Source organism: Trematomus bernacchii, unplaced genomic scaffold, assembly GCF_902827165.1.
Source record: "Trematomus bernacchii unplaced genomic scaffold, fTreBer1.1, whole genome shotgun sequence".
NCBI lineage: Eukaryota > Metazoa > Chordata > Actinopteri > Perciformes > Nototheniidae > Trematomus > Trematomus bernacchii.
Window position 1 is genome coordinate 5,098,827 of NW_022988098.1, and position 17,110 is coordinate 5,115,936.

General features: G+C 40.6%; 1 protein-coding gene across 5 annotated transcripts in view; it reads right to left on the bottom strand.

Annotated features, from left to right (window-relative positions):
* foxp1b (forkhead box P1b) overlaps positions 1 to 17,110 on the bottom strand; it is a 194,721-nt gene that overhangs the window by 144,243 nt on the left and 33,368 nt on the right. For all 5 annotated transcript variants that reach the window (XM_034121645.1, XM_034121642.1, XM_034121647.1 and 2 more), the window contains one exon: positions 5,040 to 5,083. The gene's annotated coding sequence lies outside the window, so the exon portion shown is untranslated. The remainder of the gene's footprint in view (positions 1 to 5,039; positions 5,084 to 17,110) is intronic.

The window sequence follows — 17,110 nt, forward strand, 5'->3', positions numbered from 1 at the left end:
GCTTTTGGGGGTTTTCCCTTTCCTGTAGTGTGTTGTATATAGTGTTTTGTGCATGTAAATGGTCTGCAGAGGGAAAAATCCCAAAGTTCACGCCAGAGGGAGTCTCTCTCCCCCACACTCCCCCTCTGCCTGAAATGCCTTGACCATTATGCACCACTAGGGTATTTTGTTCCAACAATATAGGGTTATTAGTTGTTCCTAGGGTTCTTAAAAAGTACAATAGCAGACACCTTCTCCACATGAAACAGCAGTCTGATGACTTTACATTTTGTTGAAGCTTATAATTAGGGCTGGCTCAGGCTTAGAACCAACCCCTAGTTATGCTTCTAAAGGCTTGGACTATTGGGAGACTTTCATCACCTTTCTTCGTCTATTTCTCTTTCTGTATGCACTCATGTCCAATAAATGCATGTCACTCAGCCAATTCAGCATCTGGGGATCATACCTGGAGTTTTTGAGTCTGGCAGTTTGCCAGTATTTAAGGTTGCCCTGGTCCTGCTTTAACACTCAAGGGTTTTTTTTTTGTATTCCTGGATCCTTCATTTTTATACATTTTCACATCATTTTTGTCATTTGGATCGTCTATGTCGTAATTTTATTATCCTTTTAAACTATTCACACAATATTGATTGCACGTCTGTCCTTCCTGGAAGAGATCCCTCCTCTCATTTCGTTTTTTTTATTTTCCCCATTAATTGTGGGGTTTCTTCGGGAGTTATTCCTTGTGCACTGCTCCTAGGATGGGTTAAATGCAGAGGTCAAATGTCACTGTGGGTGCTGTGTGCTGCATGTATGTGTGACAAATAAAGAGGGCTACATCCTCCAATTCTATTCTATAAGGACAGAGGGTATACTACACACTGTAAAGCCCCCTGAGACAAATGTGTAATGTGTGATATTGGGATATATCTATAGAATTTGTTTGATTGATTCCTGCAGCAAATGCATGCTGTGCAGAATGTGAGTGCTCCGTATTAAAAGATGCATTATATGCTAATAAACCCAGGAATCTTAAGTGAAAGTCAGACGTAATTGAAGTGTTGATTGTGTATAATAAGTGAAAAGAAAAAGGTTTTGGATCTTGGTCACTTTATTATCCCCCATCATCGTACGCCGCCTACTGAAAATCAATTATTTCCCTCCTATGTCTAATTGAGAAAGTTTGCCCCGGCTGTAAATCAAATCTCCATCTAAGGTGCTTTCTTCACAATGTGCTCTTTATGGGCTTTTAAAGCCCCTTCGCAAGAGCATCTCGCAAAACTACCAGAATAAAGGATATTCTGTGCTAGACTCCCGCTGTCAGCTTAAATACACGAGCAATGACCATGGCTAATTGGATCCATCCCATCCATCCATCTATGAAGTACACATGCCATATCAGCAGAAAATCAAACGACATTGTTTCACTCAGTGGTAAGGCAAGCCCGGCACTAAAGAGCCAGAAAGGTATTTATTAATGGGATGTTACAGTAGCTTAGAAAGAGGTGGGGGGGGGAGGGGGGGGGGGGGGGGGGGGGGGTGTGGGTGCATTCACAAGTGCTTCATTTCTATGTCCTTGTCTGTCCAATCAATATTCAAAAGTGCCTCGTAATTACACGTTTAGGATTCATTTACATGCAAAGTGCCAGTGTGGCGATAAATTGAAGTGAAAAAGTTCTGTCTGTTTTTTTTTTTTTATTATTCTGCTGTAAAATGTTTATTAGCTTGTCATTTCTAAATATGTTCATGTATATACTTATCTCAATCTAATAAAAACTCAAAATAACAACAAAATTACACAATTGCATTGAGGCAGACCAGCGTTTGATTCCAACCTTGGGACCATTTTCGAATGTCATCCCCTCTGTTTCCCCCCCCCCCCTTTCTGTCTCTATAATAAAAATACAGGTGGCCAAAAAATAATCTTAAATAAAAAACGAGACAACTGAGGTTTGATCAATTTGCATGAGTGCCAAACCCCGGCCTGTTATGTAAATGCGATCCCTCTTAAGGGGGCGGGGGATTTTTTTTTTTTGGTGGCTCATTTACATTGTCAAATGACACAACACTCATACTTTCCATTTACTATCAAACTGTTTTGCAGAAGCCTGCTAACGTTAGCGTACGTAGCTCCAATGTAACCATACTGCTGCAATGGATGGTACATTTGGAAAGATGGCGCACCGTGACAGCGGCTCTGACCGGCCTCGTCAGACCCCAAAAAACACGGCAAGACTTTAAGGAGGGGGGGGGGGGGGGGGGGGTTTGCATGGCATATTGCATGGCGCTTCTACGGGGCTCTGATATATTCAAAGAGGGATCATTTACTTAAGGCTCGCATCCAAGGATCAGTCTGGCCTTCATTAGCCTCAATCTGACACGGATGTGAACAACATGTTGGCGTGCCACATGAACACTGCCCCTCCTCCCGCCCAAAACACTCCACTCACCCTCCTATCCACCCCCCACCACCACCACCACCACCTCCACCTCCTCCTCTCTTCTCTGAGACCTGCACGGCAAATTCCTCTGGAAATATCACAGGTTGTTAGCATTCCAGGGAGAATTTTACACGGGTGTACACGCAGGCCTTAATTAGAGACACTATTTGATCATTCGGCAGCTGGGCTTTATTAAAACCGCGGGTTCACATCGCCCTACAGTCACCCCCGGCTCAGAGAGGAGTCTGTGGAACAGGAATATGCATATTCATCGCTCCATGCATACGGGAAATATACGCCCCAGCAGAGCAGTGTTTACTCTCGCTGTACAACAACATTTCAGTTTGAACATCAAGGATTTTGGGTTGTTTTTGGAAGAAATCGCCAGTAATTTCTCTCTTTAAATGCATGTATTTGTAAGCGGTGGTGTAAAGTAATTAAATACATTTGTATATGTACTGTACTTGTACTTGCAGTAAACTTGACTAATTGGCTACTTTATTCTTCTAGTGCACTTAATCTCAGAGGCAGATGTTACACTTCTCACCTTTATATATATTAGATAATATCAGTTACTTATATATATATTCTTATTTATTTATATTTAAATATAAATAAATGAGGCTTTATTGGTACCAAAGGGGAATACACAAGTTGTTATAGCAGCATGGTAAATTATATATAAAATACATACAGTATGAATGAATGAAAATCAGCTTCACATTATTGCATCAACAATTATAATCTATTAAAAATGATATATGTTTTTCTAATATGGGCTATTCTGCATCATTAGTACTCTTTGTACTTGAAGTTAAGGCCTGGCATTGATTCAATACTTTAATTTATTAATGTATCGACTGTTAGGACTCTTATCTGGAAAGACTTGTTTTGAGAAATGTGCATATACAATTATGTCTCCTTCATTGACAATAACTTGCACAAACTAACTCACTCAGGGCATATGCAGGAATCCTGAAGTCAAATGTAATACCTTTTAAGACCTTTTTTAAGACCCTTTCCATACATGTTAAGACCTCATCGCCACTTGGAGTTTTAACCGGTTACATTGGCGACACACTTTACCTCACATTGACTATATACAGTATTGATTGTCCTTCCTCCTTATCTTCCAACCATTTGGACGCAAACTTGCATTTCCCCATAACGATGTTGTTTAACAACCGGCGTAAACGTTCCTCGCGCTATCAAGCAGTGAGCGTGTGATGTCCTGTTCAGATGACGTCAAATCCAACGGGATGCCATAAATAAACTACACAGAATCACACTACACACCTACGCAATGATTACATTCAGGAAGACTGTAGAATACAACCTCTTTGGACAATTTATATACTTATTGAAAACAAGCTACAAAATGTAATACCTTGGAAAATGCCGTTTAATACTTTTTAATAGCCTTAATTTTCGCTAAATTGATTTATCAACTTTTAATACTTTTTAAGACCCCGCGGACACCCTGTCACATTTCTCAGAAAATGATGAGAACATTGAATCATTTAAAGATAGCAGATTTTGTGTTTGAATCACAGTTCAAGCTCATAAACAAACTGGTATACACATGTAAATGGAAATATGGATTTATTGTATTCCCTTTATTTTTGTATTTTTATTTCACTTTGCAGTTTAATTCTTGAAATTAGACAAATATTCTTTATTTATCATTTTTGAAATATCTGCATAGTAGTATCCAAGAATAGAGTCTTTGTGAAAACACAGCACACTATGTTGTGATACATAGTCATTTAGATGTGAGAACACCCTCATTGGATTAGCAGTTTCACTACTCTAAGTATGTTTCCATGCTTTGTACTTACTTAAGTGCAGGACTTATAACTGTGACAGAGTAGTTCTACACTTTGGTATACTGTTTTAATAAGAAAAAGTAAGTAAAATATCTTTAACAACTGTTAGTTTGGCTTTTAAGAGGGTCTTTTTGAGGCCCTGCAAAAAATGTTTTTTCAATGGATAAAATATTTCTAAATAACAAAAATCCACTGCCTCGATCAAACCACAACATGAAAACCCTTCAGTGAGCTCCAGTGAGAGCCTCCACCTGAATGTCAGCTACATGGACCTGAAGAGAAGCGAGGAGACGTAAACTGCATCAGACCAAGGTCGACGGGGACTATAAAACAAACACCGGGTTTAAGGTGAAGTCTTCGCTGCGTGAAGGTTGTCCGTGTTTCGTGTTTACACTACACGGCGGGCTTTGAAATTGTTTTGCAGTGTGCAGTCTGCCCGGGGTCATTGTTTGTTTTTGACGTGTTTATACACCACACAAGGAGTAATGACTTCTACGATAGTCAGGGGAATGCAGACATGATTCTGCACAACAGTTTGACTTTTCAGGTTCCCAACTCAACACTTCAACTGCTTGACCGCTTCACTGTCCTCAGCATCATTCAAAGTGATGTAAATATGAAACTGCATCAGGAAACCAGGAACAGTTACTATGCAAAACCTTATCGTTTAGCTGCACAACAGTTTCCATACAATGCCCTTCTCTGTAAAGGCATTTCAAAACCGGTTCAAGTTAGAAAACACTGACGCTAATACACGTGTTTGTTGTGTACGGACATGCACAGAAGTACTTACTTTGATCTGTGGCTCCACAGGACGTCACCACTGGAGTCTCCTCGCTGCACCGGCGAGAAAAAGGAGGAGAGAAGAAGAGAGTAGGTAGGAAGGAGGGGGTGGGGAAAAAAACAGTGGAAATTATTTGAAGGTGAAGCAAAACAGACATTCTCCCACAATCAGTGAAGTCACAACAGATTCAGTTTGGTAAGAGCTGCATGATTTGGATAACAATATAACTTAGTGGGATTATTGAGCCTGGTATTAAAACGGGGATATGATTCACAACTGCATCACTTTTGCATCATTGTTCCCATTATCATTGTTTAAAATGATCATGTTGTGATTTTGAGGGACATCACTATAAAACACTTGCGCTTCTATTGGCAACACATTCAAATACACTAAGGGGTGGGACATCTCAAAGCTGTTGACCAATCACAACAGAGCTGGCCCGCTAACCAATCAGAGCAGACTCTCTGGTTTCAGACAGAGGGTGAAAAGAGGTGCTGCAGCACAGGCAGTATGAGAGAAATAAAGAGCTTTTTGAACATTAAAGCCTGGAGACAAGTCACAGTAGAGGCACTACAGATACACGTGTGAAACCTACAAATGAGTTAAATTGGGCCCCTTTAATTCAGATATAAATGTATACATTACACATATTTTGGCTGTAACAAATACTGCACCTCTTGAGATATACATATTGTGATTTTGATTAAATTACAATTCATTGTGCAGCCCTACTGTTTGGGTTACACACACACACACACACACACACACACACACACACACACACACACACACACACACACACACACACACACACACACACACACACACCACACACACACACACACACACACACACACACACACACCACACACACACACACACACACACACACACACACACACACACACACACACACACACACACACACACACACACACACACACACACACACACACACACACACACACACACACACACACACACACACACACACACACACACACACACACACACACACACACACACACCACACACACACACACACACACACACACACCAGAGTATGAGCTCAATAGTGAAGGGACTCAAAACAGGTCACTTTGAAATGAATATTCATTAAAGCAGACTTAAATAGCTTCACAGTGGTGGATACATATTTAGCATCTTAAACGGGAACTCCCTTGATTAAACAAATAATGACACAAAAACTGTAACTGGGTCCAAATTAATTTGCACTAATTGCATTTAAACAATGCTCCTCCCTGACCTCAGATCAGGCATGTTTTAATTACTGGCTTCTGCAGGCTGGATTGTAACAGGGTTGATGGGAAAATAAAAAACAGCACACTGGTTGTATCCAATATAAATGAAGCTCCATGCTTAAAGCAGGGTTCATATACTTTTTTACCAATGATTTTCCATGACTTCTCCATGACTTTTACCTAATTTTTTTATTTTAACATGGTAAGCTGGAAAATAAGGTCTGCATATGAAACATGTTGTGCCTATCTAAAACAAATCAAATAGTAGGCTTACTAGCTTCTACAGGCTAAAGCCACTAAAATCTCTCACCAGCAAAATACCTCGTCAGTTAAATGCCATTTTACATTTCATTACTATACGATACAGTATTTATTATCGTTATAGTATTACTATTTTGGCAATTAGATAAAATATTAATTATATTTGATGCAACTTTGGTTACATTTCCATGACTTTTCCAAAACTTTGGGAAAAATATTGTTTTCCATAACTTTTCTAGGGCCTGGAATTTACATTTTGAATTTCCATGACTTTTCCAGGTTTTTAATGACCGTAGGAAACCTGTTAAAGGGCCTTTTTGTTTTGAAATCAGCCTCTCACAGTCCTACTGCCCTATGCCCCTTCACCTTAACGCCTTCGTTTGCAAACGCAGAGGGAAGAAACAGCTAAATGTGTTTCCTGAAAGGGAGGAGAGGTGGAAAAAGCCCATCCTGCCCCCAGAATCACCGCCACCACCGGCCTTTCTGCAGAGGCAGCAAAAGTTCCCCGAGAGGGGGGGCGTCTGCCAACTCAAACAGGGCCTGGCTCTCCTCCCTGTGGGCCGCCCATGTGGGCCCGCGCTGCTTCCTGAGGGCTCGCTGCAGCTGGAGCACTTTGAATAAAGGTAACAGCAATGTCACAGCTACTGTAAACTTGCTCGGCTGCTCCTGTCAGCAGGACGTTCCCAATCAAAGCAGAAACAACCCCACCTAAAACACACAAGGCTTTTCTTTTTTTGTTCTTTTTTTTTTCCACCGGCCCGAAGTCCAAACTTCCCACGAATTACAAAGAGAGTACACAGGCGAGAGGGCAACCGCCGCTCCCTGATCCTGCCAAACAAAATGCCAAGAGACCGGGAGTGACATTCAGCTTTGGGCTTCAAAAATACGAGCAATTTGAAAATGATTAGAGTCTTATTTTATTGTCGAGCGCCTGACACAGGAGAGGAAACCAGCACAATCAAGCCGGCTGACTTTCTTTTTTTTTTCTGCTGAATTTAGAAACGCTAATTAGTTTTGCTCTCGTAAAGCCAACCTGAAAACGACCAATTAGAAAGTGAAAATGAGACGAGCGGAGGAAACAAGAGCTTGTCATTTCTACTGTTTGAGTCCCATATGCACAACTTTACTGTGATGACTTTCACACACACACGTAGGAGATGATTGGCATGCCGCCTACTAAACCTGATGTCACGTACACACTCTGACCAGTTAATGGCACTTTAAATCAAAAAGCGTTTTGCTTAGTTAGAAGGGAGCCATTACAGATCTGTATGGCCACATCAAACCCAGGCTGAGCAGCTTGGGCATACAGATGTCTGAAGTGCCAGGCTGTGGAGAGGATACACCCCCCTCCTCCTCAAACACACACACACACACACACTGACCACAGCACCAGCTGCTTTCAGCTATAGACCTACCAGGGCCAAACTGTTACCCCCGCACAGGTGCCTTCTTTCTACAAATTTCCTCTTTCAAGGGTACTGGAGTTGATCCTCTGCATGTAAAACTAGTTTATACCTAACGGGGGATGGTACTTTCATGTACTTATATTTAATGCTCATACAGGCACCTGCTGAGCAAGGCATTAGAAATTAACTTGTGGACATTATCTTCAGGAATTTGCTCGCTATTCCCCGAGCAAACAGTGGTAAGCGCTCCATCACTGTCCGTTCCAAGACGGATGGGCTGTCAGAGCCTTCCCCTGTCCTGGATCCAGCTCCCGGGGCCGGGAAGTGGCTAAAAAAGGCCGGCGCTTTCCAGGCCCCGCGTCTTTTACTGGGAGTAATTCTCAGATGCCAGGTCGCTGCCAACGTCCTTGCAGCCAATGGCGGAGAGGCCAGTAAGTTCACATTAACTGCAGAGTGTAACCGCGCTGAACATCTGCTCATGAATGAGAGCGCTGCCCACTAACTCAGCGAGTTGAGGCCGCTGATGAAAAATTCAACGTTCTCCTGGCTGGCACGCTTGTTTTGCACAATTCTCCTGAGCCTCCCCCCCCCCCACAAGAATTATATTAAGAGAATTTCAGAACGGCCGAGTGTATCTGAGAGAACAGCTGGCACTGAAAAGGGATCTGCTGCTCGGCGAGAGCTCGGGGACTTCACACGGGATCTGCCTTCTACACCGTTTGTCCTTGAAGAGGGGGAAGAAATATCAGTGTTAAGCACCCAGGTAGTAATAAGAAAGCAGAGGCTACATTTAGCTGATTACCCCGCCCTGCGTGTGCTACAGAGGACGCAGCGTTAGGAAGGAAGACATGAATCGATACAGAAGACAAGAGGGGCAATGGGACAATAAGTAGCTCCCTCTGGAGACCCATTCACTCTACCTCTCCTTTGTTTGGCTTGTTTAGCTCATTACATTGTTAACTAGCAGGGATCTGCCCCCCCAACCCCACAATATGGGATCAGACTAATCAGAAACAGAAGCAGTCTGTTCAGGGGGCGAGTACTTCAAAGACTTTGGAAAGTACGAAGGCAGGCCAACAATCCTCTGCTACAATGGCTGCAATTATGTGCCTCATGAGTTTGTCATATTACAAAATGCAGAAGCTATTTAAAATCCTCAGTGTACACAGGGACACAGTCTTCTCTTTCAGAAAGGAGGAAGAAGTACATAATTAAAAGTAAATATTACTTACATAAAAGTACACAAGTATGGGCATCAAAATATACTTAAATACAAAAGGTAGAAGTACTTGCTATCCCTAATGGCTTATTTTGAGAATCACATATTTTACATTTCTAGATTTGTAGTACAGCGGATAAGCACAACAATTGTGCATTTTATGAGAAAAGCATGACATTTCTAACATAGTTAGTGCATACCATAAGGTTTATTTTCAGATGTGGAGGGAAGTCAGATTTTGACCAAAAATAAGCTGTCAATCAGTTGAAATTTGCAAAATGTGTGCGTGTGCGTATATGTATATTCCAGTGGATTTATGGTCACCCAGCGCTAGCATTAATACAGAGACTGGAGGAATATGGCTTTACTTGGCACAGTCTGCATGCTGAAGACAACATTTGTTTTTGGTTTTTTTTTGTCTTCAAATACATACTTACATGATTGTGACGAGCATAATATTTGTTCCCCGCCCAACTCTCTAAGTCTAAGTGCTTGAACTATATATACTATGTATATATGGATGGAACTATCAACAAAACAACAACAGCGTTTTATTCCCCAATGTCATATTTAATAGAAAAATAATGATGCACCTCTTATTGGAGAAAGAAGAATGGGGAACAGAAAGGTTTAGAGAGGGACAACATGCTGAAAGAATGTAAACCAAAGAGGGAGTTGGAAAACAGTTCCATGTAGAGCACAAACAGCTCTCTTAACCCTCGCTGTTAACAAAGGGCTGCACTCAACTACAAGGTTCACCGCTGTCCCTTCCACTTATAGAGGGTTGGGGTTCGATTCCCTGCCTGTCCACCTATAAAGCCAAGGTAGCGCAGCTTTTTTTCTGTTCTTTAGTGGCTCACATGGACATTTAGAGGTCATGCAAAGAAAGGGTTATGTATGTTGTTTTGCTAAGGGTGCTTTTTAGTGAAATACTTCAACAAAAATTAATACAATACATAACTGTGCCATCTGACACACACACACACACACACACACACACACACACACACAACACACACACACACCACACACACACACACACACACACACACACAACACACACACACACACACACACACACACACACACACACACACACACACACACACACACACACACACACACACACCACACACACACACACACACACACACACACACACACACCACACACACACACACACACACACACACACACACACACACACACACACACACACACACACACACCTTATTTTTGGTCAATTTCTACCTTTATCTTCACCTAAATGCATTTTCTTGAATGCTGGCGATCTCAAAAGTATCACCAAATGATTGGGCATCCCTAATTTAGTTGGATATGACACCTTAAATGTTTTTTCTACAATGTTTGGTTCCAAAATTAAGCGTGTTTGAACATTTGACCCGAGAGACTGGCGGCCATCTTGGATTTGACCTCTCACGGTCCTCACAGGTCAAATCTGACTTCCCTCCGCATCTGAAAATAAACCTTATGGTATGCACTATGTTAGAAATGTCATGCTTTTCTCATAAAATGCACAATTGTTATAATATGAGAGCTTATCCGCTGTACTATTGTTATTATTGATGTATTAATGTGTTCATTAATTCCTTTACCAATCAGAGCAGACAGGGCTCTGGTTTCAGACAGAGGGTGAAAATAGGTGCTGTAGCACAGGCAGGATGAGTCAAATAATTTTTTTTTACATTAAAACAAGTAGACATGTCACAGTGTGGCACAACATATAAATATGAACCCGGAAAGGAGCATAATAGGGCACTTTTAATGGTAGTGGAGTAAAAAGGACAATATTGGTTTCTTAAATGTAGTGGAAAAGAAGTATAAAGTATCATGAAATCAAAATATTCATGTGAAGTATCTCAAAATGGTACTTTGGTACAGTACTTGAGTTAATATACTTACGCTACTACACCACTGCTGTGAAGATGATGAGATGGTTTTTAAATGTTTAAGGAAGTGACGACTCCTAGCAAACACTAAGAATAAAAGATTACCACACTGTATTTTCACTTCTGTGTTTCGGTGAAATACAGTTAACAGATTTCTAAATGTCAGCACAGAACACAACCTCTATCTCATTGATGCTCTGAAGGAGGTGGACATCATGCCAACAGCCCAAAAACTGAGAAAAGGAGATGTGTGAATATTCCATTGCTATTGAAAGCCAAGAGGAGCTCATTTAGCCGGTGACAAATGACAGCACTTTGTCTTCCTGACAACATCCCTCCTTCATCAAATGTCCAACTTCACATGGAAATAGGAAATCACACATTATCACACTGACAAACAATTACAACCATGTCATTAGCGGCAACCCCGGGCCTGAAACCATTAGCATAACACAACGTAGCGCACCACGCTAACCATCAGAAGAAACACAGGATGTAGATGAAAAGACACGGATAAATCAATCTTGACACAAACAACCTGATGCTTACAGTTCGGGAAGGATCGGAATGTTTAGTATGAGAAGAGGAAGGGATAACAGTGCTTTGTGTCACTAAATAATCACGGCAATCAAAAGTTCCTCGAACAAAGATTTATGCCTTTCCCTTTATATTATATATAACACTTTATAGGAGTTTCTCTCGAAGTGACTTAATCAGATACAGAGCATTAGTATCTTTTTGAATACATCTCCCGGTGTCAGGCGGCAAATGAAAACGCTAGCCTCTGTAAATATGACTGCTTACTTCTAACACAAACATTGTTGACACCTAATGTAATTTCAGCGGGACATCCAGCTGAAAGCACACCGGGGGTAATATAATGCTCTTAATGAGAATTCCCTTCCAGCTTGAGACCTTGGCGAGATAGCCATAATGCATGGCTTCTCTTTTTAATAAAATAATTGTTACAGTTATTAAAGATGAATCTCATCACAGTCGAGATGACAAAATAATTCATTACCAAAACCGAGGCTTTAAATAGCTGCAAATTATGAAGCCCTCCCCCCCCCCCCCCCCCCCATGCCCACCCCTTGAAAATACACTTCCAGATAAATGGGTTCGTTATTTCGTATAAATATTAGATATATGCTGCCCTTGGAAGGCAAGGAATATTGCAACTGTCCGTTAAGAAGTTTGCAGACACACAATGCACCATGAATTAATTCAAGAACATCTAACAATAAATAAAACACTGTAATGAAATTGCCTTCATTTAATTTACATTTTAACTCTTAGAGTTGTGGCTAAATCATTGTTCATTATATTTGCATTTTGTTATGTTCAAACAAACCTTGAGGAAAAAGCTGGATTTTTGACCTACTGTATGTTGTCATCGTTATGTATTATTATTTACATAAGCATGTTTGTTTCTGTATTAAAGTATGAGGCGCTAAATATTTCCCTTTTAAGAAGCCTTATTCTGCTTTTTGGGGTTTTCCCTTTCCTGTAGTGTGCTATATAGGTTTTAGTGCATGTAAATGGTCTGCAAAAGCAAAAATCCCAAAGTCCCACCTCGTCTGAAATGCCTCCATTGGACTCCATTGTTTACTTCCCTAACATGACATCACTAAGCAACACTCGCGCTTCTATTGGCTAGCGCTCCAACACATTATACGTGATAGGCTAAGGGTCGGGACATCTCTAAGCGGTTGACCAATCACAACAGAGCCGGCCGGATACCCAATCAGAGCAGACTGAGCTCTGGTTTCAGACAAAGGGTGAAAAGACAGGTAGTATGAGAAAAATAAAGAGCTTGTTGAACATTAAAGCATGGAGACATGTCCCAGTAGAGAGACACTACATACACATATCAACCTGAAAGTGAGCAGAATAGGGCCCCTTTAATTGTTAATGCTATAAACTGGCAAACAATTATGTAAAATTGCTCATATATTATCAGATCCCAAGCAGTGTCTTAAAAAAAAAATCTAATTATTAATTAATTGCTTGGTTTATCTCAATTAACATGTATGAAGCCACATGGTTACAACACTGCTCTGCCTCCATGATGCTGCACACATTGCAGATTTATTTTGGAGCCTGCAGCGTTCCTCCTCACCTCCACGTGTGAAACTGAGAAAAAGCTTGCAACACATGTTGGTAACAAACTTCCACCCAATCCCCCCGCCCCCCCCCCTACCTCATTCTCGTTCACAGCTCTCTTCTCGCTTTATTTATGTATTCAAAAGAGATAATTTACAGTGATGGCATGGAAACTTCCCAGCATGCCTTTTAACCTGTCGTTTTTCACTCTCTCCGCAGCAGGATGGCCAGAGGAAATGCTTTATTAAGATCCTGCCGACATGAAGAGCCGCTGTGACTTACTGGTGCATTACTGTCTAAAAGGTAAAGTTATTTAGACCAATAAAAGGCTAATATATTGTTGGAGTGGAATTACACATAAGTTATCTCTGCCTTAATAACATCACCGCAACCCCTGATGTTGTTTAGATCAATAAAGCCCATTAAAGTAGAGACCTCGAGCGCAGATACACCGCTCGCTGGCATCTGAGAAAGCAGAGGTCTTTCTCCGGCAAACAAGAAGTGGCCAAAATGAGAAAAACACTTCAAACGTAATACCATAAAAAACCTTATTTCATTGTCTGCCTTATGGAGCCTTCTGGTCTGCAGATAAACAAGTGGCAAGATGTTAATGGGTTTTAGATTTTGGTACAGAGCAGAGGGGTAGGGAGAGGAGGGGGGGGGGGGGGGGGGGCAAAGGCTAACTACCACCTTCAGAGTATGAATGTTAGAAGTAACTGTGTTACATAATAATTGAAATGTTTCTTACTCGGCTAAATAATGAATAAATATACAATTTGGCAAAATATTTTGAGCTAAACAGGATTTGATTGACCTAAATATGACTGCATTGCTTCCGCAAAGAAAATACAAATGTTGTTACAACAGCAACGTATAATGACTGCGGCACTGATCCAGGTTATCTGTCCCGTAACTGTCAGAGTCTGTTCTTCTTATTTATTTTCCATTAACCAGTCTTTAAACACGGCCAGAGCCCATACCGTGTTCCCTCTGTTTACTTCCTGTCTGTCTTCTTCTGCAGATTTCTCTGACGTCCAGCTCTCTGTCGTTTAACCTCTTTCCTTCTCTTGATCTCTTTTTCTTTTCTATATTCTGGGGACGGTTTAGCCATTAAGGATCCAAAGAATTGTGCTCTTTATTAATGTAAAAATCAATATTCAAAAAGTACTCCATGGTGTTCTCTAACGCAAACTAAAGTGTTGATTTATGAGCAGCTGGCATTAAATTGACCGGACTTCTTTCAGCGCATGGATATGACTGCACTTGGTCCCTTGATCAGAGCAACCTTAGCAACAGTCTGCTATTGAGAAATATTGAGAAATAGCAGACTGCAGACGATCAAAATTGACCAATTAGAATTGTGTATTTATCCAAGCAGTGTAATAATTCTTAATTAGGGACCATCAATAAGTTGTTGTTTAAATGTCTCAAAACCAATGTTGCTTTTAATTCACCCATGCTTATTATTATTATTTAGAGAACATTTTGCTTCAAAAAATATAATAGATTTGTATTTGTATAAAAAGAACAACTTTTTGATTATGAATGTGCCAATAATTAATCTTATAAAATATGCTAGGAAACATTTCATTATCATCTCCTTTCTTTCCACTAGCCTCCATGTCATGTGACCACTGACTCCCAATCCAAACCAGATCATATTTCTGAACCTGACAAATAGCATAGATTTAAGAACAAGCTTCTTGTATTATGGATTCATTTTGATTAATCATTGTCATAATCTGTACTGATGTCAATATAAACTAGGACTTTGACTGGTGGTAAAAGCAGCACAAATCCAAATGAGTGAAAGTAATCTGCAAACCAGAAAGGGAAAACTGTCTCTGTATGAAGCCACGTGCAGCGGTAGGTTCATCTGACTGTATATAGTGTATGCAGGGGGTTGTGGTTTCCCATCATGCAGTGCTCATTCTTATCAGTGTCCACCAGGTGATGCACTAAATCATGTGTGCAGCGACTGTCCATCATCAGAGGTGTGAAGATGACCACAGCCTTAGCAACTCCCTCGAGGCTCCTCCCACAGATAGGACATCAACACAAAAAGGAGAAGAGGACTCAGAAGTGTGTGTCTTTGTGTGTGTGTGTGTGTGTGTGTGTGTGTGTGTGTGTGTGTGTGTGTGTGTGTTTATCTGTGTATGTGTTTGCTTTTGGGAGTGCAGACGACGTTCACTTGTGAATTGCAGCACCACAGTTCTCCACAGGAAACCACAGAAAACAGAGTTTTGACGCTATCTCTTATAAACACATGAAATGACAAACAATATGTTTTTTCTTTAAAGAACGCCATGTCCCTTATGGCGCACGCACCGTCATTAGGAAGTTTACAGACATGTTTACAGACATGAAGCCTCTCAGGTGGGGGAACTGCTCTCACAACAGAAACCTTTTAAAGGGCTTCTAGTGCTTTTTGCACCCTCTCAACTCGGTTTGCATTTCAGAGAAGCACTCTGGCAGATACTGCGAGACTGTCCAAAATACATGTTTCCATCCTCTCTATTCCTCTCTTTTTTATACGTATTCGTCTTGCCCATTTTACTGTCTTCATCTAGAAGCTGTAGCCACTGCCAGGCAAGATTTTATCTAACCTTATCGTCATTTGGTTAATGTCAATTTTGTTTATTTGCATAAAATAAATATGAAGGGGGTTACAATTGATGTCCGATTGTGGTATATATGGAGCCTGACTTCACTGCATATGGACTTCAGGATATATGAGGGTCATTTTCAGGATGAGACGTATTTTGTGCCACTGCAGTCACATGTTTTCATACAAATGTAACGAAGGCACCTAAGGTCTGAAAAAGTATGTTGAATAACAGTTTAGGAAAAACAATAATATTTTGGCAAAACTGCAGGCAATTTTAGGGGCACAAATATTCCTAAAGATGCCGTTTTAAAAGTGGAATTTAGTTAAATAAATAATCAGCTCCTTGTGCCAACTTGAGTTAATAAAAAGCATTCTATGTTTGTTCCAAAGAAAAGTGTGTAATCATCTGAACGTGTATTGAATACAATCTGTGTGTGTGAAATAATTTAGATTTGTTCCTATATAAGTTTGACTGCAAGCTTACACATCAGATATTTGTAAATAGCAAGTGATATCAAAAGTAAGTCAAAAGGAATAAACAGCAGAGATAAATTATCTGTTATTAGGCTTGTATTTCCCCCTTTTTGGCTTTGCTAATGTATTGCATTCATTTACAGCTGTGGCTAAATCTGCAGTTGAGGATTTTTTCATCACTAAATTTAGACCATGCTAATATTTTGTTAAATGGTTTATATATACACAAGACCTTTAAAAAGGACAGGGAGTACAGGGAAGAATATTCTTGTGAGTGTCCATACACACAGGCAATGGTAATGATGGCGAATAATATCCTTGCAAAATGATCAACTCTGACAATTTAATATTACCCAACAATAAATACATCAGAGCAAAAGAAGAGGTAAGAAAGAAGGGGAATTAAAAGCCCATGCGAGAGGCGATCTTCCTCCGGCTCCAAGTGACAGCATAAATAAAGTGTGGCACATCTTTTACCTTCTTCAATTATCTGCCGTTTGACATGCGAGCCGAGCACAGTGTAATTAACATCTCAGGAGATAATGGGGTCGCTACTCACTGATCAATCTCACACATATATTATTTGCCTTTTACCAGTCCATTCTCCTGTTATGCTGGGAGGGAAATATTCCACAACAGATTCATTTAGAATAGGGAGGGATGAAACCCTCTTTAATGGTCACACATGCAGAGCACACAGCACACACAGTGAAATTTGGCCTCTGCTTTTAACCCATCCTAGTACAAGGAGTCTAGTACTAGGAGCATTTTCTTTGGATTGGGGCATTTAATAAAACTCGGCTAATAGGTCTAATTATGACTCATCCAATT